General features: G+C 40.4%; 1 protein-coding gene across 7 annotated transcripts in view; it reads left to right on the top strand.

The window, feature by feature from the left end:
• LOC117440363 (ATP-dependent RNA helicase DDX1-like) overlaps positions 1-26963 on the top strand; it is a 34665-nt gene extending 7702 nt beyond the window's left edge. For all 7 annotated transcript variants that reach the window (XR_011642699.1, XR_011642698.1, XR_011642701.1 and 4 more), the window contains 2 exons: positions 18455-18568; positions 19033-26963. The gene's annotated coding sequence lies outside the window, so the exon portion shown is untranslated. The remainder of the gene's footprint in view (positions 1-18454; positions 18569-19032) is intronic.
• Positions 26964-27216: the final 253 nt, after the last annotated feature.

Genomic DNA, 27216 nt, shown 5'->3' with positions numbered 1-27216 from the left:
ACGTGTTGGCCACACTTTGGTTGAGATTGTATGGTGTATGAGGTCATTTAAACAATGAAAGTCGAAAATGTCAGTCGTGTGTTCTTAGTCGAACCGTATCTGCTTTGTCGCTGTACAGAAGTAGTTTTTTTGTAACGTCAAAGTTGATGACAAAAAGCTTCATAGCTATCACCATTACAGTAAACCTATATGCAGTGGTGGTAATAAACGTAGTTCTAAAGTACTGAATTTAAGTACTTCTACTCCAGTTTAATTCAGAGGTAAATATTGTACTTTTGCTCCACAGCATTTGTGTAATACCTTCAGTACATTTGCAGATGTAGATTCATGATAAAAACTAGGACTTTAGTTGCAGCACCAGGATTACATTAATGTGCTGGCCATCAGTAAATTAAGTAAATGCAACGCGAAAATGCATTTCCTGCTGAAAATGATTGGGAATGCTGTAAACTGTACATTTGTTGCTGAAAAAGCTGAATATTGTATTAGTTGAATGGTCTCTGTAGATGCTTTAGCTACACCAATGATTGGGAATGCTGTAGTGTAAACCAAGTAAGTGTGTTGCTGAATTTAGCGGAGAAATGCAGAAAAGTGAAATGATTTGAATCAAAATGGTTACAGCTTAAATGCATTGCAATCACTTTGTTGAAAACTTGGAAGTGAAATGTTAAACTGGAAGAGTAGGAAAAATAGTTAAGAAGCTTAATATTGAAAAGAAAAGGTTTTAAAAAGGTATAAACAACATGTATAGCCTCAATGTCCTGAAATAGCTGAATAATATAATAGTTGAATTGTTTATAGCTGAAAGTAGGCTGAAGGAGTTAGATATTAAATGTAGTAGTAGTAGTGAATGAATGTGTATTAAGAAGAGAAAAGAAAATAAGGGTGCATTCACACCTAATCCGCTCTCTGGTGCGCACCAGACGACAGTTTGTTACATTGTTTCATTTTTCAGAAGGTTCGGTTTGCGTTCACACGGGCAAAACTCAAACGGAATATAAACTTTAAACACAAGTCATGTGCTCGGAAATGCTGTTCAACCATTGGTCAGACATTAAGCTACTTTTAAAGCAAGCAAGCAACGATGTTTTCAAATCTGTAATCAAAAAGTTCCTCAAAAACGCTATCGAAGCAGTTCCTGCCGTACAACAGTAACAACGGACTATTTGTCTTAGCGGATGCATGTCAATTTAAATCAATACAACTATTTTTTTAAATCAATAAACAAATTTTCTAAATCCACAAAAGCATTTCAATTAATATTGGGAGTCATGTCGTTACTTTGTTGAGAATGTGGCCATGTAATAAGCGGGATAATATGGGCAGCGACTTGGTCATTATGGGGAATCCGACAGGATCTAGATCCCTCCGCTTCGCGTCGGGCTCCTGATCAGCCTGTGTTCTTTTCCCCATAATGATCGCTGCTGCACATTATCCATGAGAGACGTTCTGCAGAGGAGGGGCGTTTCACCGAGGACAGGTGTTCTTACTTTTATGTAGCGGACGGAGAATTTTTACTTTACACGACACTGTTCAACACTTAATTCTGCTTTACTCTTTAACTAAACAACCGCGGATGTCTTGAAAGACTCTTTCGCTAAAGATTTTTGAAGATATCCGCGTTCTTGTGACACGTAAATACTGCGCTTCCTATGTTTTGGTGCGGACTGCGTTCACACCAGCAATGAACCGCTCCAGAGTTCGCAAGCAAGCGCTCCGAGACCACCTATTTTAGCGGACCAGAGTCCGGTTGTTTAGTTCACTTAAGAGGTCTCGGACTGCGTTCACACCGACCCAAATGAACCGCACCAAGCGGCTAAACGCACCAGGGTTCGATTCAACCGGACTATACAAGGCAGGTGGGAACGCACCCTAAACACAAGTCATGTGCTCGGAAATGCTGTTCAACCATTGGTCAGACATTAAGGGGGTACAAACGCAAATCCCGGCAATTTCTAGCGGAGCCTCCGCCATGGAGCATCGGCACTTTCGGCAGGTTATTCTCATGCTGCTGTTAGTCTGGAGATCAACAGACACTAGCGGCCCGCGCATATGATTATATAATCAGACAACGTCCGTTAAAAAACATTATTACATTGCTTTGTTGAATACTCGATTCTGATTGGTCAATTCAAAACACGTGACACGTTTTTAATCCAGAACAGACAGACCGCTGTCAAGGATTTATTGACCGTTGTTAAGGATGCTCACATCTGCACCAAGAAGTCCGTTCGATTTAACTGTATACAGTTTGGCTGAAACTAACTGACAAGACAAGAGCGACAAGAAAACAGCAGAGAAGTAACGGGCAGAAACCCTCCTTTTTACGCAGCGGTCCAGTAGGGGTGTAACGGTACACGTACCCGTACCGAAATTATTCGGTACGGGCCCTTCGGTTCGGTACACATGTGTACCGAAGTGTACCGAACGAATATAACGTTAAACGTAAAAAATTGAGAACGTGAACAACTTCTTGGAAGTAATCTCAGGTGCTGTGTCGCAGCATTCAGAATAATTTGCTCCCATTGTGTTCAACGCGTCATAGAGCAAACAAGTCATTTAATTGGACGAGCTGGTCAGAGGGATGCGTTCAAATGTAGTCAGTGATTTGAGGAACTGTCGAAATGGCGAACGCAGATAAAGTTGAGCTCGAAAATCCTCCAGCATCATTGAAGTCTCCGGTTTGGGAACATTTTGGTTTCGCAGTTACGTATAAGGATGACGGACAAAGACAGGTGGACCGAACCAAAGCTGTTTGTCGGCATTGTTCAACTACAATTGGTTACGCGGCTGGCAATACATCAAGCTTGCACACTCATTTGAAAAGGCATCACCTGAACGTGAATATCACCGGTACCAAAAGACTGAAGTGCAAACCCAACTCCCGCTAGCATTTAAGCCTCCACCACTCGCAAAAACATCAGACCGAGCCAAAGCTATTACAAACGGCAAATATCCTTATGTTGCCATGTTAGCAAAGCGCTACCTGGCTGTGTCTGCTACCTCTGTCCCTAGCGAGAGGGTGTTCTCCACAGCAGGAGACGTTGCTAGTGCCAGCAGATCTGCCTTTTCGGCAAGCAATGTGGACAAGTTCATCTTTCTTTAAAAAAACATGAAAATACAATGACAAGCAAGTCATAATGTCAAACTGGCTGCTTAGGTAGTACAGTTCAAATACAGATGATTTCAGTTAATCGAAAAGCTGCACCTTAATGTTTATTTTATTATATTTTATATTTATTTGAGTGAATATTCACAGTTTAATAATAATTAAAAACCCAAAACTAATAGTTTATGTTTTGTGAGTAGGCCTACTAGTACAGTAAAGTTCAAATACAGATTATGTCAGTTAATCGAAATGCTGCACCTTAATGTTTGTTTTATTATATTTTGTATTTATTTGAGTGAATACATTATTCACAGTTTAATAATAATTAAAAAAAAATATGTTATGTTTTGTGATAATTTTCTGCTGTACCGAAAACGTACCGAACCGAACCGTGACCTAAAAACAGAGGTACGTACCGAACCGAAATGTTTGTGAACCGTTACACCCCTACGGTCCAGACATAGGTCAGACGGCGACACATATTCAGTTGCCAGTTACTTTGGCATTAGGGCAGGGATATCTAGATACTTCCCAAGGTTTGATATAATGAATTGTGCTACTTTTAAAGCAAGCAACGAATTTTTCAAATCTGTAATCAAAAAGCTCCTCAAAAACGCTATCGAAGCAGTTCCTGCCGTTGCTACGTTATTTCAAACAGTAACAACGGACTATTTTTCTTAGAGGATGCATGTCAATTTAAATACAACTATTTATTAAATCAATAAAATCATTTTCTAAATCCACAAAAGCATTTCAATTAATATTGGGAGTCATGTCGTTACTTTGTTGAGAATGTGGCCATGTAATAAGCGGGATAATGTGCAGCATTATCCATGAGACGTTCTGCAGAGGAGGGGCGTTTCACCGACGACAGGTGTTTTTACTTTTATGTAGCTGATGGAGAATTTTTACTTTACACGACACTGTTCAACACTTAATTCTGCTTTACTCTTTAACTAAACAACCGCGGATGTCTTGAAAGACTCTTTCGCTAAAGATTTCTGAAGATATCCGCGTTCTTGTGACACGTAAATACTGCGCTTCCTATGTTTTGGTGCGGACTGCGTTCACACCAGCAATGAACCGCTCCAGAGTTCGCAAGCAAGCGCTCCGAGACCACCTATTTTAGCGGACCAGAGTCCGGTTGTTTAGTTCACTTAAGAGGTCTCGGACTGCGTTCACATCGACCCAAATGAACCGCACCAAGCGGCTAAACGCACCAGGGTTCGATTCAACCGGACTATACAAGGCAGGGGTGAACGCACCCTAAAAACGATTTGAAAAGCAGCAGAATATTTTAATTGCAAACTTTTTAACTAAAACCATACGTCACCAATAATGTATAAAATATGTGGAACATGTTGAAGTCAGTATGAAGTCTCCATTAGACTCGATTACGATATTGGCTTGCAATGATTACGAAAACAACGTAATCGAAATAAAACGATTATTTTGCTGCATTCCCTTTCGCAATGATGGTCTCAATTTGTATTGCGTTATACATTCTGTCCGCGTGTGCGCTTTCGCCCCTCCCTAAAAGCCCTCTCGGCCAGGTTGTGTTGTGACTAGGGCTGCAACAAACGACTAATTTGATAATCGATTATTCGGATCGTTAAGTTTTTAACTGTACTACTACTTATATCGATACTGCTTATCGATCCGGTCCTTTTAACGATAGTATTAACGGTTCTTTTGACAAGAAATAAGGTAAATTAACTTAACAAATTGTGAACAAAATTAACATTGCTTTTTATTTTAATTAAATGCATAATATTTCACATCAAAAGAAACGACAATGTTTTAACAAATCATATTAAATAATGTGATGACAGAACTGTAAACAGAATAGCTGAAACTTTAACAAAATAAATAACTCAGTTTCCTCTAATCATTAACCCTAATCATTAACTGAGTTAACTCCGTGTGTTGCTGCTAGCATACATAACACCTGCCGTGGAAACGTTACTCGTGGACGGGGCTGCAGAGCTGCTGGAAAGACAGTGGAACCCGGTGCATTCCTCCGTCTGGATGTGGAGCACTTTTGATAAATGTTTAGACAAATTGCTCGTGTTACCACCCTTACATGAGAAACTGTTATTGCACTTTTGGTAACGAGCATTGTCCGCATCGAGACGGCTAAAGTTTAACCACAGCTCGGAGCGCGTTCTCTCCGCCATCTCCTCCGTGTGTGTGCAGGGCTCGACATTAAGGATGGCCCAATGGCCCGGGGCCATCTAGCATTTAGCTCGGGCAATGAAGCCTCACCTGCTGGTTGCCCGATCGGGCAATCTATTGTGCCAGTATCATGCAGCTCGCGGATCCAGTAATGAGTGACCCGACAGTAAAACTAAACACATCTATAACTAGTTTAGGTAGTTTGAGAAGTAATTAAAATAGCTACGTGTGATATTCTAACCTGAAGTGTGTGTTTTGTCCGCTCACCGCTGCATGTGATTATGCAGAGCTGCGTGTCGACTCGTCAGCAGCAGCTGATCTCTCTCTCCCGTCAGATTAGACTTCACTCGCGTTTATGTCCATATCGATCAGATCCAGCTAGTTCTAGCTAATGATAGGACTACCTGCTTATTAAAAGACACCTAAACAATAAGTGTCGCTATGCAACTGGGTGAGGCCACAAAGTATAGCGCAGCATTATGTATTTGTTTACATGCCCACCGGAACCCTGAGGCATTACCAACAGATCAACGCACAATCAACCCATACAGGACATCTCTTTCTCCACATTAAGTGTTAGACATTAGAGTTGACTATTCTTGTCTGTCACATAAGTGGCGCAACTGAATACTACCCGGACAATGAATCGAATGCAACCACATTTTCGCGGGAATTTCAGTTTGTTACGGATTCTGATGCTGAATACATAAAGAGTGTATTACAATGTTTCTTAGTCCACCAAAGCAAGGTGAACAACCTGGAAAGACTGAGCTGCAGCCCCCCCCCCCCCCCCCCCGAAAAAAGAGAATCAAAGTCATAGGTATGTGCCCAATAATATTTTCTTCAAAGTAAATATTCAATATTTTTTCTTCAAAAGTAAATATTTTCTTCATAAGTAAATATGGGCATAACATGTTTTAATAGATAATTTTTTTATGGTGGTCCAGAGACAGGAATATAATTTCACATTTGTTATGATATAAATGATTTTTTATGGTGGTCCAGAGACAGGGATTATAATTTGACATTTTGTATGTGTTTGCAGATGTGCTCATCGAGCACCTGGAGAAAAGATTCCAAGATCTCCAGAAAGGGAGTGTCCCTTCAACATTTTCCATCTTCAACCCCAGTCAGTGGCCCTCTGACAGACAGAGGGCCATTGAGTCGTTGAATCAGCAAACACAAACAAGAAGAAGTGAAATTAAGAATAAAATTGAAATTGTACAATATAATATTGTGGTGGTTCATCTTATAATTCTAGAGAATGCACCAGACAGCATCTAAGACCTGCAGGTCCCCCAAACCTTTCGTGAGCCATCTCTATTGGACTCAGGGCCATCTGTAAATTAGCTTAGATGGCCCACAGGGCCATCTCCCAAAATGTGTTGCTGCATGTAGCAGCTGCGTGTGTGTGTAAACTCCCCCTCGCAAGCAGGCGGGGGAGAGATCTCTCGTCTGAATTTGGAAGATCGAAAATACATTATAGACGCATTTTGTAGTCAGATTGCATATTAGAAACGGAGTTGGCGACACTAAGACTGCGACATAATGTTTATGTAGCAATAATACATATGACATATGTTTTAAATGTCTCCTGTACCGATAAAAAAGAGCGATAATGTTGGAGTTTAACGGGGTGTAGAACACATGTAATGACGTCACCAACGAATCGACGACTGAATTGGTTGCCAACTAATTTGGTAATCGATTAAGTCGATTAGTTGTTGCACCCCTAGTTGTGACTTGCAGTCTATTTAATAAACCCATATAAACTAGGGATGTGCATCTCCATCACTGACGGCCCGTCCACACAGCGGCGTGCGTTGACGCTTGCCCGCGGGCGTCAAAAGTTGAACATTGCTCAACTTTTGCAGCGAGCCACGCCAGCAACGCTCCACGTCGCTTCCCACGATGCAGTTCGGCTAAAAGTGACGTCACCCCATTCAAAGTGAATGGGCAGAAGCGTTGGAAGCTTCAATGCACGCCGCTGTGTGGACGGGCCGTGAGGCCGATACGTGGCGCATCTCGATACGCTGCCAACGATACGATACATTAACGATACCTTTGAAACACCAGGCGATGCGATACGATACGATTCACCCCTGTTGCGATACAGTGCGATACGATTTGATTCAACATTATGTGATACGATGCGATTCAACACGATGCAAAATAATGATACAATTCAATATGGTATGACAGAGGATTTTTGTTTTATTCCTCATATGCAGCAAATCGTACATTAACAAAAAAGTGATTTACATATTTGGTTCTCTCTACTAGTACTGCGCATCCCATCATGCTGTTTCTTTTTTACCTTAAAAAAACAACACTTGGACCTTTCACAAACTGGCCTTTCACAAGTGTAGTAGTGTTCTCTGTCTCCAGAGTAAAGTACAATTTTATAATACCTCACAGTTAAACAATTTAAGGATGCATTGCCCATGATTAACAATGTGCAAATAACAACTACCATAGTGCAATGCCCATACAGCTGCCAGCCTGATGTGCTTAACACTCATTCATAGGCTAACTCACCAGTGAGCAGACATTTAAACTATTATTGGCAGACACAGGCTGCTGTAAACTAAACACCACTCTCTCTGACAGAACACCTCACTGAGTGATTTAACTATGTCTTACTTTCAGGTTTGACTTTTCAGCCGCAGACCCCATGTCGCCTCTTTATGTGCGTCGCTAAGTTCCTCGTACTACTTGTCTACTTTAAAGCGGCACGGCATCATTTACAATTTGCGAGCGATTTTTCAAGTTGACCGTCCTTTTTGGAAAATCCTAAGTGTTGCCAAACGTTTGATTTGTAGGTATTTTTCGGTGCGCTGTGTTTCTCTTTCTCCTCGACTTCCATGTGTGTTGATAACTGAGACTCTCGGCCACCGTAGTGGCGGAGCAAAGATCAAAGATCGTCTCTGCTGAGTGCTGACAGGATAAGAGGATTTGATATAATGAATCATTTTTTTACCGATGCAAAGACGCTACAATCGATGAATCGCGAGTTCCACCCAAACTGTAGCCGATGTGCACTCTTTCAACCGGTGCACTCGCATCTTGAACGTTTATGCCGGTGCACCGATGCGAATCGGTGAATCTTAACATCCCGAATATAAACAAGTTACAAAGGAAGCTTTAAGCCCCTGACACACCAACCCGATTTTGGGAGTCAGAGGCAGTCGGGCATTCGCGGCGCCCTACTCAGGTTGGTTTGTCCCGCACCGTCGTCTCTTTACGGCACATTTTCACACCTCCAGCTTAGCGAGTCAGTGCATGAGAAGCGAAGCGGAAGTGAGGGACCAAAACAAACTATTTAAGAAGGCACACACAGACGGTTAATCTTTTTCATTTTCATCTCACCTGGACGCAAGAGTTTATTTTTTATGTTTACATGTTTTCGATCGACGAGAGAGAGTGAAAATGGAACTCAGACGCTATTTGTTGTTTGTTTATATCACGCAGCATGTTCTTCTTCTCTCAGTGTATAGTCTGTCTTCCGGTTGTTGCCTCTTTTGAATGACGAATACACACTACCGCTGCCTGCTGGTAAGGAGAGTTATTGCCACTCGTCAACTGAACGCTTTGTGGTGTGTTCGTAGGCGGGCGGCGTAGGCGGGCGGCGTAGCGGACGTAAAAGTCGGGACGCCTTCGGTACGTGTTCTTTGGTCTCAGGTTGGTGTGTAGCGGCCTTTAGTTGCCGTTGTCACTACCCGATCCGCATCCCTACTCGATCTGCACTGTGCATGTGCGAGATGGTCCGCCATATTGGACAACTCCATACGGCAACTCAAATAGGACATTTGACGTCTAGACGGCTGCCCGATTTGCATCGTGCATGCGCAAGTCATAAACGTCTCAAATATCTATACAAAAATCTTTTATTATTGTATTTTATTTGAAATAAAATGAAGGACATTCACAGTTAATGTAATTAGATATAAATGATGAATGCCATACATATTGCATACATTCAATTTCACAGTCAATATTTCTTCAGTATGATATAGCTGTCTAACAGAAGTTAAATCCATTTCTCACTTATTCTGACAATCTACTTAACCCAATAAAAGGATCCAATAAAAGGAGTTGTTAAATAATAGTGAAGTCACGTTGTAATAACAATAAATCAATAATAATAATGGATTGTTTACAACTTTTGAGTCCACATAAACACATCAGCAAAATCCGGCTTACTTTGAACATGTGTTTTAAACAGTTAAATCCCTTTGTGAATTGTTTCCACTTGCGCCATCCTTTAATTTCTTCATACAGCGGCATCCAAATGAATTAATCCTGAGTCCAATAACTATCAAAGTAGGGCTGTGCGATTATGGCAAAAATCATAATCACGATTATTTGGGTCAATAATTGATATCATGATTATTTTGACGATTATTCATTGACCATTTATTGAACTTTAAAACAAATAATATTTTACCAATAAACAAGATCAACAAATATGTTGGAGCGCACTTCCAAAACCTTACTAAACATATATTATTAATATGATAAATACAAATAAATTAGACCAAAATAAATTAAATCAAATATGTTGCAGTGCACTGTCACAACCTACTGACAACTCCTTAACATATAGCCAAATAAAAATGTTTAGGCCACCATGGCAAATGCTGGTAGGGCTGCTCATGTCATCTCTTAAAGATTTTTTGCGAGAAACACCAGCCTGTTTACATGGTCTGGTTTCAGAGATGAGCGCAGGCAGGTGACAATATTGCCACCTGTACTGAAGACCCTCAGCCACGCCCCGACACATGGGGTGACGCCGGCCAATCACAAAGCTTTGATGCGTTCAAGTGCATTATTCTGGCACAGGAAGATTATGTTACAGGACATTAACGATAAAACAGAATATTGTTGTTCTATTTTTAGACACATCTCGCGATCGACTGGTTGGGCACCCCAGGGCTAGACCATAGGTCCGTTGTGGTCGCAAAGTAGTCAGCTGAAGCCACATCTCTCTCAACTTCCCCACGGCATTTGTCATATAGTGCAGGCAGCGCAGACCTTCTGAAATAATACCGAGACGGCATCGCGTAACGCTTGTCCAACGTGTTGACAAGTTGCTTAAAGCCCTGGTTGCTAACAGTGCTAACTGGGCACATATCTTTAGCAATGTGAAATGTAATGGCAAAGTACTTAGTGGAAATAGTTTTACCCTTCTTTTTAACGAGTTGCTGCTCTTGTTCTGACATCTTCGCTCGCGCTGAACACTCACAACACATGTCACTCGTGGCCGAGTGGGCTTTTAGGGAGGGGCGAAAGCGCACCCAGCAAAATAATCGTATTTTGTCAATTATGCTGTTTTCATAATCGTCGCAAACCATAATCGTAATCGCGATTAAAATACGATTAATTGCACAGCCCTACATCAAAGTCACTCCAATAGTGCTTCTTAATTACGCTTTCATCCTCTTTTAACAAAATAGTTCACATTCATCCAGTTTGTGACGGTAGTTGTAACATTTTTGAGACTTTGAAACTATAATTACCGCTGTCATATCATAATTCCTAATATCGGTCCGATATTAGGAATTATGACGTCATCCCGATAAACCCGATACCAGTATTAATAGCCCCGATAATATACAATATATTTTTTGGGTAAAAAAAAAAGAAGAAAATACTGCGGTGTGGGTGGATTGGGATGAGGGGCGCTTGTTTTTCACTCGGCTCCTCCCGTTTTGCCAGTACTGTGGTATTAGTGGTTTAGAAAGAGGGGAGTTCTTCACAAATCCAGCGCTCCCTAACCTGATCAGTCACCTGAAACATCGCCATCGCTACGATGGTGTGTTAAAAGCGTACGAAGATAATAATACAATACAAAGTGTGTGTGTGTGTATGCGCGCGTGTTGGAGCTATGTGCAACTCAAGGCATATGCTCGAACCGGAGCTGCCTGGACGCTGCAATCATGTTGCGCACTATCCGTGCTGAGTGTGCTGACTTTTCGTACAATGTCCCACTGTCTGGCTTCCTGCATAAAGTCAAGTGCTCGGCACAGTTGTGGCGAAATGTCGCTCCTCTGTTTTCATTTAAACAGCTCCTTATATCCGTTAGCGCAGCTAGCTAGCACCAGATGCTAACAACAACAATGCACGTAAGTTCTCTCTCTCGCTCGCTCGGGCCACACATACACACACCCTCCCGGTCCTCCAGATGGCCAGTCGGTGCCTGCCGGTGAGCGTGGAAGTGTGGTCTGCCACAAGCGGGCGGCAGGAGCGGGGCTGTCAGCATCAATAATTAGTGGCGTAAAAAAACGTGTTATCGGTCTTGAGAAGCAGGAAGTTATCGGTATCTGTTTCAAAAAACCAATATCGTGCATCCCTAATTGTAGGGCCATACCTATATAAAACATGTCTGCAAAACACCAAACAACAGATCATGCATTTTAGCCATGCCTCATTTCGCTGTATTTGCTCTTTTTTAGCCCTGTTTTTGCAAGGGCTGAATCTGTGAGAAGTCTTCTTCGCTGCTTTTGTGGAGGCAGACTACAGCGCCACTTACAGGCCTGGCATATGTAGTACGTACTAGGGATGGGAACGATTATTCGAAATTATTCAGGTATTCGAATAATTATTCATGTCTTCGAATATGAGTTATGAATATTTGTATGACATTTTTTTTTTCGGAGTGATGCCTAAGTTGATTACATATTATCAAATTGAATAATTCAATGTATATATATATATACGACTGTGCCATAGCTAAATGTGTTAGGTGACGTCTAAAGGTGTGTTTTGCTCCGCTCCCTCACAGCGGGCAGAGCTGCAGGTACTAATCTCTCTCTCACGTGTCTGGTTATACTTCACTCGCGTTTATGTCCAAATCCATCAGATCTAGCTAGTTCTAGACAATGATTATGGCTGCTGCCCCTCCCTACACGCAGATCACGCAGACTCAAACCTCATCTTAGGCCCACATGTGGCGCAAATGAGCTCCGCAGCCGTTGCGAGGTTCCGGCACTAACAGTTCATGAGCATGCTCCCCCGCCCCCTGTCAACACTCGCGACACACGAGTGGCCAGCCTAAACAACAATAAGCGCTGCTTGGCAACAGTGTGTGTAAAGTACATAGACATAGACATTTTGACTGGAGAGAGAGATTTAGTTTTGCCGGTATTCAACATATTTTACCAGTCATAGTCCGGTAATTATTTACACTCTAAGAAGAGTCCTACACAACAGACATGGAGGAAAAGGAGTAATGTGTGGAAATATTTCGACTAGGTTAGTGAGTGCGGTGTAGAGGTCAAACTATGCCAAATTAAACTTATATATACATGCTATACCTTGCTATACCCACAACCTCCGTTCCAGCTGAGAGGGTCTTCTCTACAGCTGGCCTGATTGTGAATCGCCTCCACACATGAAAGCTGTAGGCCTATAGCTGTCAAACTGTGATCACCAGTTCAATACATTTGACAAATTCGACTTGGTTTCAACACTTATTTGAACATGTATGTATTTCTAAAAAATTATTGAAAAAAAATGTAAAAAAACAAATTCTGAAAAATTGTTAGAAAACAAAACGTTTACCCAATTTTTTTTTTATAGGATATGTACATTTCGGTTAACCGGTTAACCGTTATCAGGGGGGTCGAATATTCGAATATACAATTGCTTTCAAATTCCCATCCCTAGTACGTACTACAGCACCTCCAGAGATGTACAAAAGTGCATTTTGCATGATAGGTCCACTTTAACTTTAGTCTAAGTTATCTCAGACGGTCTCAAACGTTTTGATCACAATTTATGTAGGCCAGTGCATGACATTAAGGATTTTGGGTAGCTTAGATGGCCATCTAAGCTAATTTACAGATGACCCTGAGCCCAATAAAGATTCCCCATACAAATGCGCACGGACGCACGAAGGGTTTGGGGGGCCTCCCCCTAGAACATTTAGATTTTTGCAGGTCTTAGATGCTGTCTGGTGCATTCTCTAGACTGCATTATAAGATGAACCACCACAATATTATAGTGTTCAATTTTATTCTTCATTTCACTTGTTTGTTTGTGTTTGCTCGCTTGCATGCCCTGCATAGCTATAAGAAATACTTAAGTTGTTGGTCAAGACACTTTCCATCTGATGAAGGCAAATGCCTTCCCAGATGTACAAAAGTAGAAAACATTACATTCAGTTATAACTGCCAAAACATTATTTACACTATTAAAAATGTTTGTAATGTTATCTACTGTAAGTTGGTCGAACGAATGCCTCCTCATCCGGAAGCTGACCAAGCAGACCCGAGCAGCAGTCGAGAGGAGCCGAGCGCATCCGCGAAGCACACAAATTGGCGACGTCAGAGTTCCCGTTAGCCGGCAAATCTAAATCTCTTCGGTCAAAATGTCCGGTCAAAATAATTTCCCTTTAGCGCAATACCGCTTCAGTTGCGCCACTTATGTGACAGACAAGAAGAGTATGTGACAGACAAGAATAGTCAATTATAATGTCTAACACTTAATGTGGAGAAAGAGATGTCCTGTATGGGTTGATTGTGCGTTGATCTGTTGGTAATGCCTCGGGGTTCCGGTGGGCATGTAAACAAATGCATAATGCTGCGCTATACTTTGTGGCCTCACCCAGTTGCATAGTAGGGGTGCAACAACTAATCGACTTAATCGATTAAAATCGATTACCAAATTAGTTGCCAACTAATTCAGTCGTCGATTCGTTGGTGACGTCATCACGTGTGTTTTACGCGCCGTTAAGCTCTAACTTTATTGGTCTTTTTATCGGTACTGGAGACATTTAAAAAATATATGTCATGTATTATTGCTACAAAGACATTATATCGCAGTCTTAGTGTCGCCAACTCGTTTCTAATATGCAAAAAGACAAACAAATGCGTCTTTGATGTATTTTCGATCTTTCTCTCCCCCGCCTGCTTGCGAGGGGGCGGGGCAGTTTACACACGGGCAGCTGCAACATGCAGCAACACACACACACGTGGGAGATGGCGGAGAGAACGCGCTCCGAGGTGGTTAAACTTTACCCGTCTCGATGTGGAGAATGCTCGTTGCCAAAAGTGGAATAAAAGTTTAGCATGTAAGGGCGGTAACACGAGCTATTTGTCTAAACATTTAGCAAAAGTGCTCCACATCCAGACGGTTCGACTGTCTTTCTAGTATCTCTGTAGCCCCGTCCACGAGTAACGTTTCCACGTCAGGTGTTATGTATGCTAGCAGCAACACACGGAGCTAACTACATTATACAAACATAATGATTAGAGGTAACAGAGTTATTTGCGGACTTTTGGTGACAGAGCCTTCAGTGTGGCAACCCCCACCCTCTGGAACTCTCTCCCCCCCGAGATCCGCAGCGCCCCAACCCTGGACATTTTCAAAAAAGCCCTCAAAACGCACCTTTTTACCAAGGCTTTCCCCACTGTATAGTTAGTTTAATAGGTTTATTTTTCCGCTACTTCCCCCCCCACCCCCTTAACCTGTCTGCCTTTTTTCCCCTACTCTATAAAAAGCAATGTTAGTTTTGTTCACAATTTAAGTTATTTCAATAATATATGTATTTTGGAATCAAGTATTCATCTTTATAGTCTTCATTGTTAGTTTCCACATGCCTAAAACAACCTCAAGCTAAATCTAAAAGTTGATGGCTAAATAAGAGCGTTTGAGAAATTGTGCAAGGCGTACAGTAATAGTCCGAATAGTCGATTAATCGTTTCATTAATCGATAGATTAATCGATTATCAAATTAGTCGTTTGTTGCAGCCCTATTGCATAGCGACACTTATTGTTTAGGTGTCTTTTAATAAGTAGTAGGGGTGTAACGGTACACGTACCCGTACCGAAATTATTCGGTACGGGCCCTTCGGTTCGGTACACGTGTGTACCGAAGTGTACCGAACGAATATAACGTTAAACGTAAAAAATTGAGAACGTGAACAACTTCTTGGAAGTAATCTCAGGTGCTGCGTCGCAGCATTCAGAGTAATTTCCTCACATTGGGCTCATCGCGTCATAGAGCGAGCAAGTCATTCCATTGGATGAGAGGGCATGCTATGAGAGCTGGTCAGAGGGATGCGTTCAAATTTAGTCCGTAATTTGAGGAACTGTCGAAAATTAATGGCGAACACAGATAAAGTTGAGCTCGAAAATCCTCCAGCATCATTGAGGTCTCCGGTTTGGGAACATTTTGGTTTCGCAGTTACATACAAGGATGACGGACAAAGACAGGTGGACCAAACCAAAGCTGTTTGTCGGCATTGTTCAACTAAAATTGGTTACGCGGCTGGCAATACATCAAACTTGCACACTCTTGAAAAGGCATCACCCGAACGTGAATATCACCGGTACCAAAAGAAAAAAGACTGAAGTGCAAACCCAACTCCCGCTAGCATTTGAGCCTCCACCACTCGCAAAAACTTCAGACCGAGCCAAAGCTATTACAAACGCCAAATATCCTTATGTTGCCATGTTAGCAAAGCGCTACCTGGCTGTATCTGCTACCTCTGTCCCTAGCGAGAGGGTTTTCTCCACAGCAGGATACATTGCTAGTGCCAGCAGATCTGCCCTTTCGGCAAGCAATGTGGACAAGTTCATCTTTCTTTCAAACAACATGAAAATACAATGACAAGCAAGTCATAATGTCAAACTGGCTGCTTAGGTACTAGTACAGTACAGTTCAAATACAGATAATTTCAGTTCATCGAAATGCTGCACCTTAATGTTCATTTGATTATATTTTGTATTTATTTGAGTGAATATTCACAGTTTAATAATAATTAAAAACCCAAAACTAATAGTTTATGTTTTGTGAGTACTTGTACAGTAAAGTTCAAATAGAGATTATTTCAGTTCATCGAAATGCTGCACCTTAATGTTTATTTTATTATATTTTGTATTTATTTGAGTGAATACATTATTCACAGTTTAATAATAATAAAAAAAAATATATATATGTTTTGTTTTGTGAAAAAAAATTCTGCTGTACCGAACCGAACCGTGACCAAAAAACCGAGGTACGTACCGAACCGAAATGTTTGTGAACCGTTACACCCCTAATAAGTAGGTAGTCATATCATTAGCTAGAACTAGCTCGATCTGATCGATATGGACATAAACGTGAGTGAAGTCTAATCTGACGGGAGAGAGAGATCAGCTGCTGCTGACGAGTCGACACGCAGCTCTGCATGATCACATGCAGCGGTGAGCGGACAAAACACACACTTCAGGTTAGAATATCACACGTAGCTATTTTAATTAACTCTCAAACTACCTAAACTAGTTATAGATATGTTTAGTTTTACTGTCGGGTCACTCATTACTGGATCCGCGAGCTGCATGATACTGGCATAATAGATTGCCCGATCAGGCAACCAGCAGGTGAGGCTTCATTGCCCTTCATTCCCCTGGAAACGCTGTAGTACATATGCCAGGCCTGCAAGTGGCGCTGCTGCTGCCACACAATACACCAAAAGCAGCGAAGAAGACCCCGCCCCCGGAGCATTGTTGCCATGGTTGCCCTTCTGTTTATTCTCCACGGTGGACGGCGTGTGGAGTCCACCGGTGTTTTTCATCTGCTGGTGGACTAACCAGTCCACCAGCAGATGAAAAACACCCACCTCTCCGCCTCTTCCAAGGGACAAGGCGACCATGCGGCAGAGTTTCCGCTAACATTTTTTTCCGCTGGTCAACATGTCCGTTAAAGTTTAAATCTGAGCAGGAGATGTGGGGAGAGGGAGACGTGGGGAGAGGGGTGGGGTTATTTCATCGTTAACAGAAAATGATCGTATAGAGGCGATTACACAGAGCTGTTTGACCCTCCCAGAGCGTTCCGTTTGCAGATCTATCCACCTTGGGACCCGTTATCGTTTGCGGGGTCTGTTTCTATCGTTTTGTTACGGCCTTGTGTAAATGAAAGGGCTATACGCAAACTATAAACTATGCAGCAGATACAACCCGTTTCGTTCCTGTGTAAATGGGGTCCTAGTCTCTAGTAATTGTGTTCTCAAAGTGCACCAGATTGAAGCATTTTACTTTAAAATGTTCAAAAAATTCTTCCCGCGGGGGCATACCCCTGGACCCCCCTAGAGCAGTGTTTCTCAAACTTTTTCATACCAAGGACCACTTAACCAATAAAAAAACACTCGCGGACCACCTAACTCCACAAATATCCAAAAACACATCGTTTTTTACAAATCGCCTGAAAATTGTACAACCAAGTGGCAATATGTGTGACGATGGTGCTTATCTGGGCTATATCATGCAATCGAAAGTGAAACTTAAGCTCGTACCATTGCGGAGATATTCCCGCGAGAGTGCGAAAAACTTAAATAAATGTATTTATTTCAAATGTGAAATTTTACCAATATACTCACGGACCACCAGTGGTCCGCGGACCACACTTTGAGAAGCACTGCCCTAGAGGATGTGATGTCCACCCCCCAAATCAAACATGTTCATACAATACTGAATACATTTGAAGCCTTTTTGATGGATATAAACTATGTCAATAAGTTTCTGTTTTTGTAGTGTATTTGTCTTTTGTAGAGATTTTTCATTTATTCTTTATATATTCTATTGTGTATTCCTTGGATACTCTATTGATCTTTATCTTTTCTACTGTACGATTCTCTGGCTGGGGGGTGGGCGCCAGCTAAAATCTCGCCTAGGGAATCAAATTGGCTAGAACCGGCCCTGAATCTGCATAATGAGTGTTTTAACTTTTGATACTTTAAGTATATTTAGATGCCAAAACGTGTTGTTCTTTTACTTGAGTAACATTTTGCAATACAGGACTTTGACTTGTAGAAGTATTCTTACACTTTGGTATTTCTACTTTTACTTAGGAACAAGATCTGAGTACTTCTTCCACCTCTGCCTGCATGCAAGATTTTCTTGTTCCTTCTAACATTAGTAGACCAATCGCTGATGGATTCATGCTAATGAATCAATTATTTGTATCCAGTATTATAATGTTTTGATTTTAATAAGTACTGTAACTTGGAGTACTTTTCAGTATATGTTGTTACCTATACTTTAGTTCTTTACATTTTGAATTCTGGGTTCCAACTTGTAACAGTGTTTCTAAATTGTAATTGTACAGCTTTTACAAAATAAATAATTATGAATACTTCCGTCACCACTGTTAAACATGTTTTTAAATGTTCTTTTCATCCATGGTAGCACTGTACCAGAAGAGTCTTGTTGCTGTCTGGAGGATGACCACATAGGAAGCAGACATTCAGTGTGGGCTAGAAAACGTGGAAGAGCTTTTATTCAAGATGAATGTCTTGCAAGGTATGTAGCAAGATAACATCTATATAAATGTACTGCAAGTAGAATTGTGTTTTTTGAAAAGTTGGTATTAATTTAGTGTACAAGAAAATGTCCCTCATAGTCAAAAAATGTATGGTAGTAGAATAAATTAAATTAAAATATGACATACTATTAAAATATGTCCAAAATATTCAAATTTTAAATGAGCTGCACAGTTATAAGATTAATCAAAATACATTAGCCACTAAACATGCTGCTTGGCAAATCACTTTTATCTAAAGAAATAAAATAAAATAAATGGTCATTATGTCAAAGATATTGCCTAATGCCTATCACAAGTAACCAGAGTACTTTGAGAAACTAAGGGTCTAAGTGTCAGATATCTGGTATTTTAGTCTGATAAATATTATATAATTAATACATTGGTTAAAAAATAGTGTGATTCATTTGTATATAATTTCATTCTTTTTTCTAACTAAATACAGGAAAAGAAAACATACAAGGCAAAGAAGAACAGTAGGTGAATTCACTGCAGATGGAAAACGGGGACAACTGCTGTATGAAGAACAAAACAAAAAGATGGATGCCAACCAAGTATGGCAGTGGCGCATTATGTGTGTAGACAAATATTCGAGACATCCAGAACCTTTCCATTGCAGTAATAGAATTGGATTGGATTTTAATGTAGCATCCAACAACCATCAAAAACTGGATATAGGTTTAGTGACAAATGGGGTCATACTTGAGGTCTGTGACTTTGCTAAAACAGTAAACAAGAGTAAAAGGCATTTTTTCACAAACATTTTAGAGAACAATTTCGATCTTGATTTGGAAAATGATCAACAGCGGATTGATTTTACATCTCGAATTATGCACAAAGTTAAAAACTTGATTAGGAAACCTCCTAAAGATAAAAATGAAGTGTTCACTCTCTTTGACACACCATGTAATCCAGAATGCTCGAGCAGCAATGAACCGAACATGGCATCCACAAAGCATAAGACTGAACGTATCCTGGTGGAGACGGATGACACTGATGATTGGGAACATGAAGAGGAATTACAGTGTTCACACGCAACATCCAAAGATTGCATTAAGGCAGAAAGTCTCTTGGAAGAGATGGATAGGGCACAAAGTGATGACAGTGACTATGAAGATGAATTCAAGTTTTCAGAAGCACAGTCAGCAGAGAAACAAAAAGATGATGATTTTTCCAAGTTGTTTCCCTTTTGTGAGAAAATTGGTCTGAACCTTGATTTTGGGTCAAAACAAAGTCTAGAGCCAGGTTTGTTGACAAAGGGCATACTGTTAGAGTTAATTCACTTCACCAGAATTCTCACTGCATCCTACAGCCCTATTGTTCTGGATGTTTTGGAGCACAATTTTGAACTTGATCTAAAAAGTCAACAAGAAAAAAATCGAGCTTGGTTCAAGATATCGCACTTGCTGAAGAAAAGAACGAGATTTCTCAACATTGGTACCAAAATAAGCCCAGAGTTTAAAACTGAGCCGTTTTCATTCCAGACAAATCCCTTCAAAAGACACAGAGAAACAGCTCTGTCTGATATGGAAGCTCCGCAATATCAGTTTAAGGAAGTGACAAAAAGAAGGCAGTCTGATTTAAAAAATAAACAGGCAATCAGAAGGCACAAAAGAGACATGAAAACAAACACACTCTCTCATCACACTCATTTGTATAGCAGTAGAACAGCAGAGAAAGATCATTGTCACACTTGTCCTGTAGGAAAGTCTGATTCAGACTCAAAATGTGACATGGAACAAGAAGTAATGGGAACAGAGAGAAACTGTTCTTATCCCCTGGGATCATCTCAACTAATCTTGGACAAAGCCACAGATTCAGGAAACATTTGCAAACAGAATCAGTCACAAAACCCCAAATGTTCTCTGGGCTACGACATTCCTAGAAAACCAGAATCAAACTGTCTTCATGTGCCTTTCCTCAACACCAATTACATTGTATCCACTTTACCAACTGATAACTTAAATGTGATTCCACCACTTGCGAGTCAACATAATGAAGGAGGGCATTGTGGAGTTGAGGAGAAATGTCAGACTCCAATAAATGTTCCAAACAAGTCAGACATGGAACAAGAAGAAATGGAAACGGAGCACGACATGTGGAAGTTGCGTGCTAACCGTGTAAGAAAAATCCTCTCAACATTCGTGTTTAGTCCATACTACAACACAAGGAAATTTGCCCTTGAATTCAATGTTGGATTTAGTGCAAAGAAGAACATCAGTGTTGACAACTTGCGTGACAAGCATCTGCTCGAAGTTGCTAAATTTGCCATAGCAATTAATTCATCCAAGCAGGATTTCATCATGGAGATTCTTGAGCACAACTTTGACTTCGGCCTGCAAAGTGAATACCAGCAAAATATATTCACATTGGAAATTATGAATCGAGTGAGAGAGCTGGAAAATTGTGAAGACGCAATTAAATTCTCAAATGAGGTTTTTGAGCTTCCTGGTATGGGCAATGTAAAACCTCAACTCAGCAACATAATGAAAATAGAAGAGTGTGAGTTTTCTCCGCTGCTCCCACCTCATTCTCAAGCTAACAATTCAGAACATATTTCACAGAAAAGTTTAGAACTTTATCCCTTTTGCCAGGAAATAGGTCTGAAACTAAATGTGTACAATCCACAGCAAAATAAAAAACTGGATATTGACAAACTCTCCAATGGATCAATGACTGAGGTGACAAACTTTGCAGAAAAGTTGTGTGGAAAATTTGCCCAGATATGTCTTGACATCCTCAAACACAACTTTTGCTTTGATTTCCAAAGTGGAGATTCTGACCTGGCCGGAGATATTCTTGCACGGATTCCTTTTATAGTGGATAAGCAGAATCTATCAAATTGTGCAATTCATATAACTGGAAAGGACACCACAAAAGACTCTACAACAATGGTAAAACTTGATTGCCAGAGGAACCCACATTTAGATGCATGTGGTGATGGATCTTCTCAGTCTGTGGAAATAGTCCGACCGGTAGGCAGATCTACTGACATTGTACAGCAAGATGAGCTACATTTAAAGTTGTGGAAATGTCGAGCTAATCACATTAAGCAAATCCTCTCAGTACCCCATGAAGAACATTGCCCACTTTATTCTTTTTCTCGATGTCAGAAACTAGGCATTGATTTCAATGTAGGATCTGGAATAAAACAAAACCTTGATACCAAATTGTTGACCAATGGTATCATGGTTGAAATAAACACCTTTGCTGCGGCAATGCTATCGGCTCAAAAGCACTTCATCACAGAGATACTGGAGTATAATTTGAATCTTGATTTTAAAAATGAGCTGTATCGCAGTGCCTTTACACAGCAAGTATGGACTACACAAATGAATATCAAGAGATTTTCCAAACCTTGGTTGGTGAATAATCTTTTTGAACTGCCTTCAAGTCTGCCTGACTTGATGTGCCTACCAAATCCTTCAAAATATTGCCCCAAATGCTTTCAAGAAAGAACTCATAAGCTTTGTCAGAATGACTTTGACCCTAGTCATATACATCATCCTCCTACTCATACCATGGCGGGCGCTGTCTCTGATGATGCAAACTACACAGGACAAAAGACTGTAAGGGATCGATCTTCTACCTTCTTAGGAAGAGAGGAAACGATAATGGACAGCTACCGTTGTTGCAAAAAAAACGGTTTTATGCTGTTTGCAGACGAACACCAACCAAAATCTAAAAAGGATCGACATGTATTGACATGTGGGATTATGAATGAAGTTGCCAGATTCACCAAAAAACTGTGTGGGACTAAACTTAGCATCATTAAAGATGTCCTTGAACACAACTTCAACATTGGCATGCAGGGGAAAATTCTTTCTCCTACGATATATTTTCACAGAGCGACACCAGACTGGTTCAATGAAGTTTATGTTATTCGTCAGTATGCCCGCAAACAGGAAACTACTCACAAGAAAAGAAAGCTTGCACTGCAAACAAAGAAAACAAGAGCAAAAAACTACACTTGTCCTCTAGAAGAGTCTGATCTAGACTCAGTCGAAATGACAGATTCAGAAAACCTAGGCATTCAGAATCACTTAAAAAAAACAAATGGTTGTTTTCTAAGCTCAGACATTCCTGGACAATTAGAATCAAGTTGTCTGGGTACTCCCGTGCCTTGCCTCACCTCCGATGACATCTCATCCAGTTTACCAAATGTAAACTCAAATGTAAACAAACCCTTTGCTAATGAAGGAGGGCGTTGCGGATTTGATCAGCTGGCACAAACTTCAAGAAATGAAATGGACAAAGGTGACATGAAACAACAAGAAATGGAAACCGATAAGTCAAACCTTAACCCACCCTTTGCAGATCAACCAATTGAAGGAGGGCGTTGTGGAGTTGAACAGCTGACACAAACTTCAAAAAATGAACCAAAAAAAGGTGATATGAAACAAGAAGAAATGGAAACAGAGAACTCAAACCTTTACCCACCCTTTGCTAATCAACCAATGGAAAGAGGGTGTTTTGGAGTTGAAATGCAAACACAAACTACAAGAAATGAACCAAAAAAAGGTGATATGAAACAAGAAGAAATGGAAACAGAGAACTCAAACCTTTACCCACCCTTTGCTAATCAACCAATGGAAAGAGGGTGTTTTGGAGTTGAAGTGCAAACACAAACTTCAAGAAATACACCAAACAAATGTGACGTGAAACAAGAAGAAATGGAAACAGAAAACAACTTGTGGAAGTTGCGTGCTAACCGTGCAAGAAAAATCCTCTCAACATTCGAGTTTGGTCCATTCTACAACTCAAAGAAATTAGGTCTTGAATTCCATGTTGGATTTGGTGCAAAGCTAAAAATTAGGGTTGACAATTTGCAAGACAATCATCTGCTTGAAATTGCAACATTTGCCTTAGCAATGAATTCTTCCAAGCAGGATTTCATCATGGAGATTCTTGAACACAACTTTAATTTCGGCTTGCAGAGTGAATACCAGCGAAACATATTCACATTGGAAATTATGAATCGAGTGAGAATGCTGGAAAACTCTAAAGATGCGATCAAATTCTCAAATGAGATTTGTGTACTTCCTATTTTCCCTGGTATGGGCAATGTAAAACCTCAACTCGGCAACATATTGAAAATGGAAGAGTGTGATGTTGCTCCCGGGTTCCCACCTCATTCACAAGCTAAAACTTCAGAACATTTTTCACAGAAGGGTGTGGATCTCTATCCCTTCTGCCAGGAAATAGGTTTGAAGTTAAATGTTAACAATCATCAACCAAATAAACTGGACATCAACAAACTGACAAATGGATCAGTGGCTGAAGTGACAAACTTTGCAGAAAAGTTGTGTGGGACTTTTGAGCAGATTTGTTTTGACATTCTTACACACAACTTCGATTTTCATTTGCAAAGTGGATATCCTGACCTTGCCAGAAGCATTGTTGCCCGGATTCATGCTACAGTGGAGCAAAGGAATCTAACACGCTATGTGAAACCCTTCAAGAGACACCAGAACCTAGGAAAAGAACATCTATGGGGGAAACTGAAATTAAAGAACAACCTTCATACAGATGGATGTAGTGCTGGTTCGTCCCATACTGCCATCACAAACCAAGGAGTAGGCAGTTCTGCGGTTGAACATACAAATGAACTAGATTTAAAGCTGTGGAAAGTGCGGGAAAATCGTATACAGCAAATTCTCTCAACACCTCATACTGAGCATTGTCCATTATATTCTTACTCTAGATGCAGGACATTAGGCATTGATTTCAATGTAGGATCTGGAGAAAAACTCAATCTCGACCCAAAATCGCTGACCAATGGCATCATGGTTGAATTGAATATGTTTGCCACAGCACTGATATCAGACCAAAAGCACTTTGCCACAGAGATATTGGAGTATAATTTTCCTCTTGATTTAAAAAATGAACTGTATCGCGAGGCCTATAAAGAGCAACTATGGACAAACATAAGGAACCAAGTAATTGGGATGAAAATGGACTCTGTGAAAAAGCCTTTTGAACTGCCTGACTTGATATGCCTACAAAATCCTACAAAATATTGCCCCAAATGCTTTCAAGAAAGAAGTCATAAGACTTGTAAGGTTGACTCTGACCCTAGTCACATGCATCATCCACCTACACATACCAGGGCGGACGCTGTCTCTGGGGATGCAAACTGCACAGCACCAAAGCCTGAAAAGGTTCAGTCCTCTTCCTTCTCTGCAATAGAGGAGATGATAGTGGAATACTTTCCTGCTTGCAAGAACACAGGTTTGAACCTGTTTGTTGACAAAGACCAAGCAAGAGATAAACTTGACACCAATGTACTGACTCGCGAAATTATGTTGGAAGTGGTTGGTTTTGCCAGATCATTGTGTGGAACAAAGGGTGACATCATTGGTGATATCCTTGAACACAACTTTAACATTGACTTGCAGGGGACAAATCCTACAAGTTTGTTCTACTCTTTAGCCCCAAAGAAAGTTGGGCCTGACTGGTTTAACGAGGGCTTTAAAATTCCATTTCAGTCTTCTCAGAGACAACTTCCAACTCGTAAATCGACTCGCCGAGATCGGATTCAGGATGCTGGATGGAGGGAGGTTATTGAAAAAAGAAAGCTGGCACTGCAAACAAAGGAGGAAAAAGACACAGTGACAAGTGATAATCCTTACAAGATACAATACAAGAGTAAAAAAACAAATGCAATGTGGTGCAGTAAGGTGATCTGTTATCCCAATTGCACGGAGATAGGTTTGGATTTGGATGTAACAAACTGCGGAGAGAAAGAAAAACTGCACTTGAGGCTATTGACCCACACTGTAGTGTGGGAGATAAATAAATATAAAAAAGAAAAAAAAGGACGCTATTTGCCAAGCACTTGGTATGATATCCTTGACTATAACTTTGATATTAGCTCCCAACATAAAAGAAGCTGGGAGTTTTCAATAGCTGTAACGACCAAAGTCCAATCCATGCTCAAAGGTTATGACAGATTCAGTAAGGTACAAGCAAACAAGATCTTCGAATTGCCATTTCTATTTGCTTCCGATGCTTCACCAAGTCATATGGAGAAGAGCCAAAATAAGCAATGTCGGCCCTTTGGTCGGTTTGTGCGCCAAATGAAGTACCATTCAGGTATAAGTTGTGTCCATTTTCTCGAAGGCTACAAAACGAAACAAAAATATTGGATCCTTCGTGATGGCACAAAGGTACAAAGAGATCCTAGGAAGATTGTCCAAAACAATGGGAACCAAGTGGGTGATGGTTGTGGCAGTCCTCTCCAGGGAAACTTGAAAATCAAAGAGGAGGATTGGCATCCATGTTATGGAAATATAAAACCAGAACCGGACTCAGAGGAAAAATATTGTCCTCTTCATGATGATGTCAAAACGGAGTCAAACCCTGAGGACGTTGCGCATTTTGTCCCAGGTGAACCTACAGGAGCCCTTGGACATACGTTAATGACTGCATTGCCAGATTCTGAAAGACACAAAACAGAACCAGAAAATGAGAATGTCCAGTATTACATCCTGGGTGCACCACAAGGGTCCGTTACACATCCAAACACAGCTTGTAACTTAAATACAGAATGGGACTTTGAAAATGTTGAGTATTCAGTCCCAGTGGAAACGGAAGAATCCCAGGAATACTCCATGGTTATAATAGGTCATGGCAATGAGAGCACATTAATCAAAGAAGAGGAAGATAATGTGCCTGTTGGCTTATACCATTATGGTGGTCAATGAAAGTGCAGCAGGTATCTACCAGGGTTACCATAAGTGGTATGTGTGTTTTTCATTACAAATGCCATTAGCTGCCTTATTGTAATGCAAATGTATTAATTGTTGGTGTGGAATGAACTTGATGATCTTGCAGTAATGTGTTGCTGTAATGTATACTTTAAATATCTCAATGTAAATACAAAGACTCAAAGTGTCCACAATTATTGATGTATGATTAAAGTGTTTAAATGCATAGGGCTATTACATATTATACGTTGAAGCATGAACAATTGTTCTTTATTTTTATGCCAGTGGCCCACTTTTGGTAATTTCCAAATGTGTAAAAATGTGAACTTGGATATTCTGACGCTTAACTTTACTTGGTGGAAAAAAGATTATTGTGCTTTATTCTTAAACATTCTAGTCTTGTTTTCCTTCATTTGGGCATTTTGTTCATATGTCCATATTTCTTGTTTCTATTTTTCAAAAATATTTGATTAGTGACATTTTCAAGATTTTGTATATTATTATTTTTTCAGTGGTGGTGTACATTGGTTAAGATGAGTGTTAGTACTTAATAAATCTGCTAATACAACAACAATGTAGAAAGTAAAACATACCTGTATCTTGATGGATTAGTTTGTTTTTCATTTTGATTTCACCACACATGTTTGATATAAAGAATGTTCATGCATCCTGTCTACTTCTTTGTTCTTTTCAAATCCAATGAACATTTATATAGGATAGGTTTATGACTTATTTGCTTAGTGTCAATTTATCTGATCTTTCATATTTGAGCATCAATGCTTTTAATAGTATTTAACACACAATGTCTTATTTTAAATAATATCATATCCTGAACTCAAGTAATACAAATGTTAGGTTGAGTGAGGTTCTGACAGTTAACTTGTTGATGTAAAACATAAAATAGGCTGAAGCTAGTGCCC

Source organism: Pseudochaenichthys georgianus, chromosome 24 (assembly GCF_902827115.2).
Source record: "Pseudochaenichthys georgianus chromosome 24, fPseGeo1.2, whole genome shotgun sequence".
In the NCBI taxonomy this organism is placed as follows: Eukaryota; Metazoa; Chordata; class Actinopteri; order Perciformes; family Channichthyidae; genus Pseudochaenichthys; species Pseudochaenichthys georgianus.
This window is presented reverse-complemented; position numbering and strand designations above follow the sequence as displayed.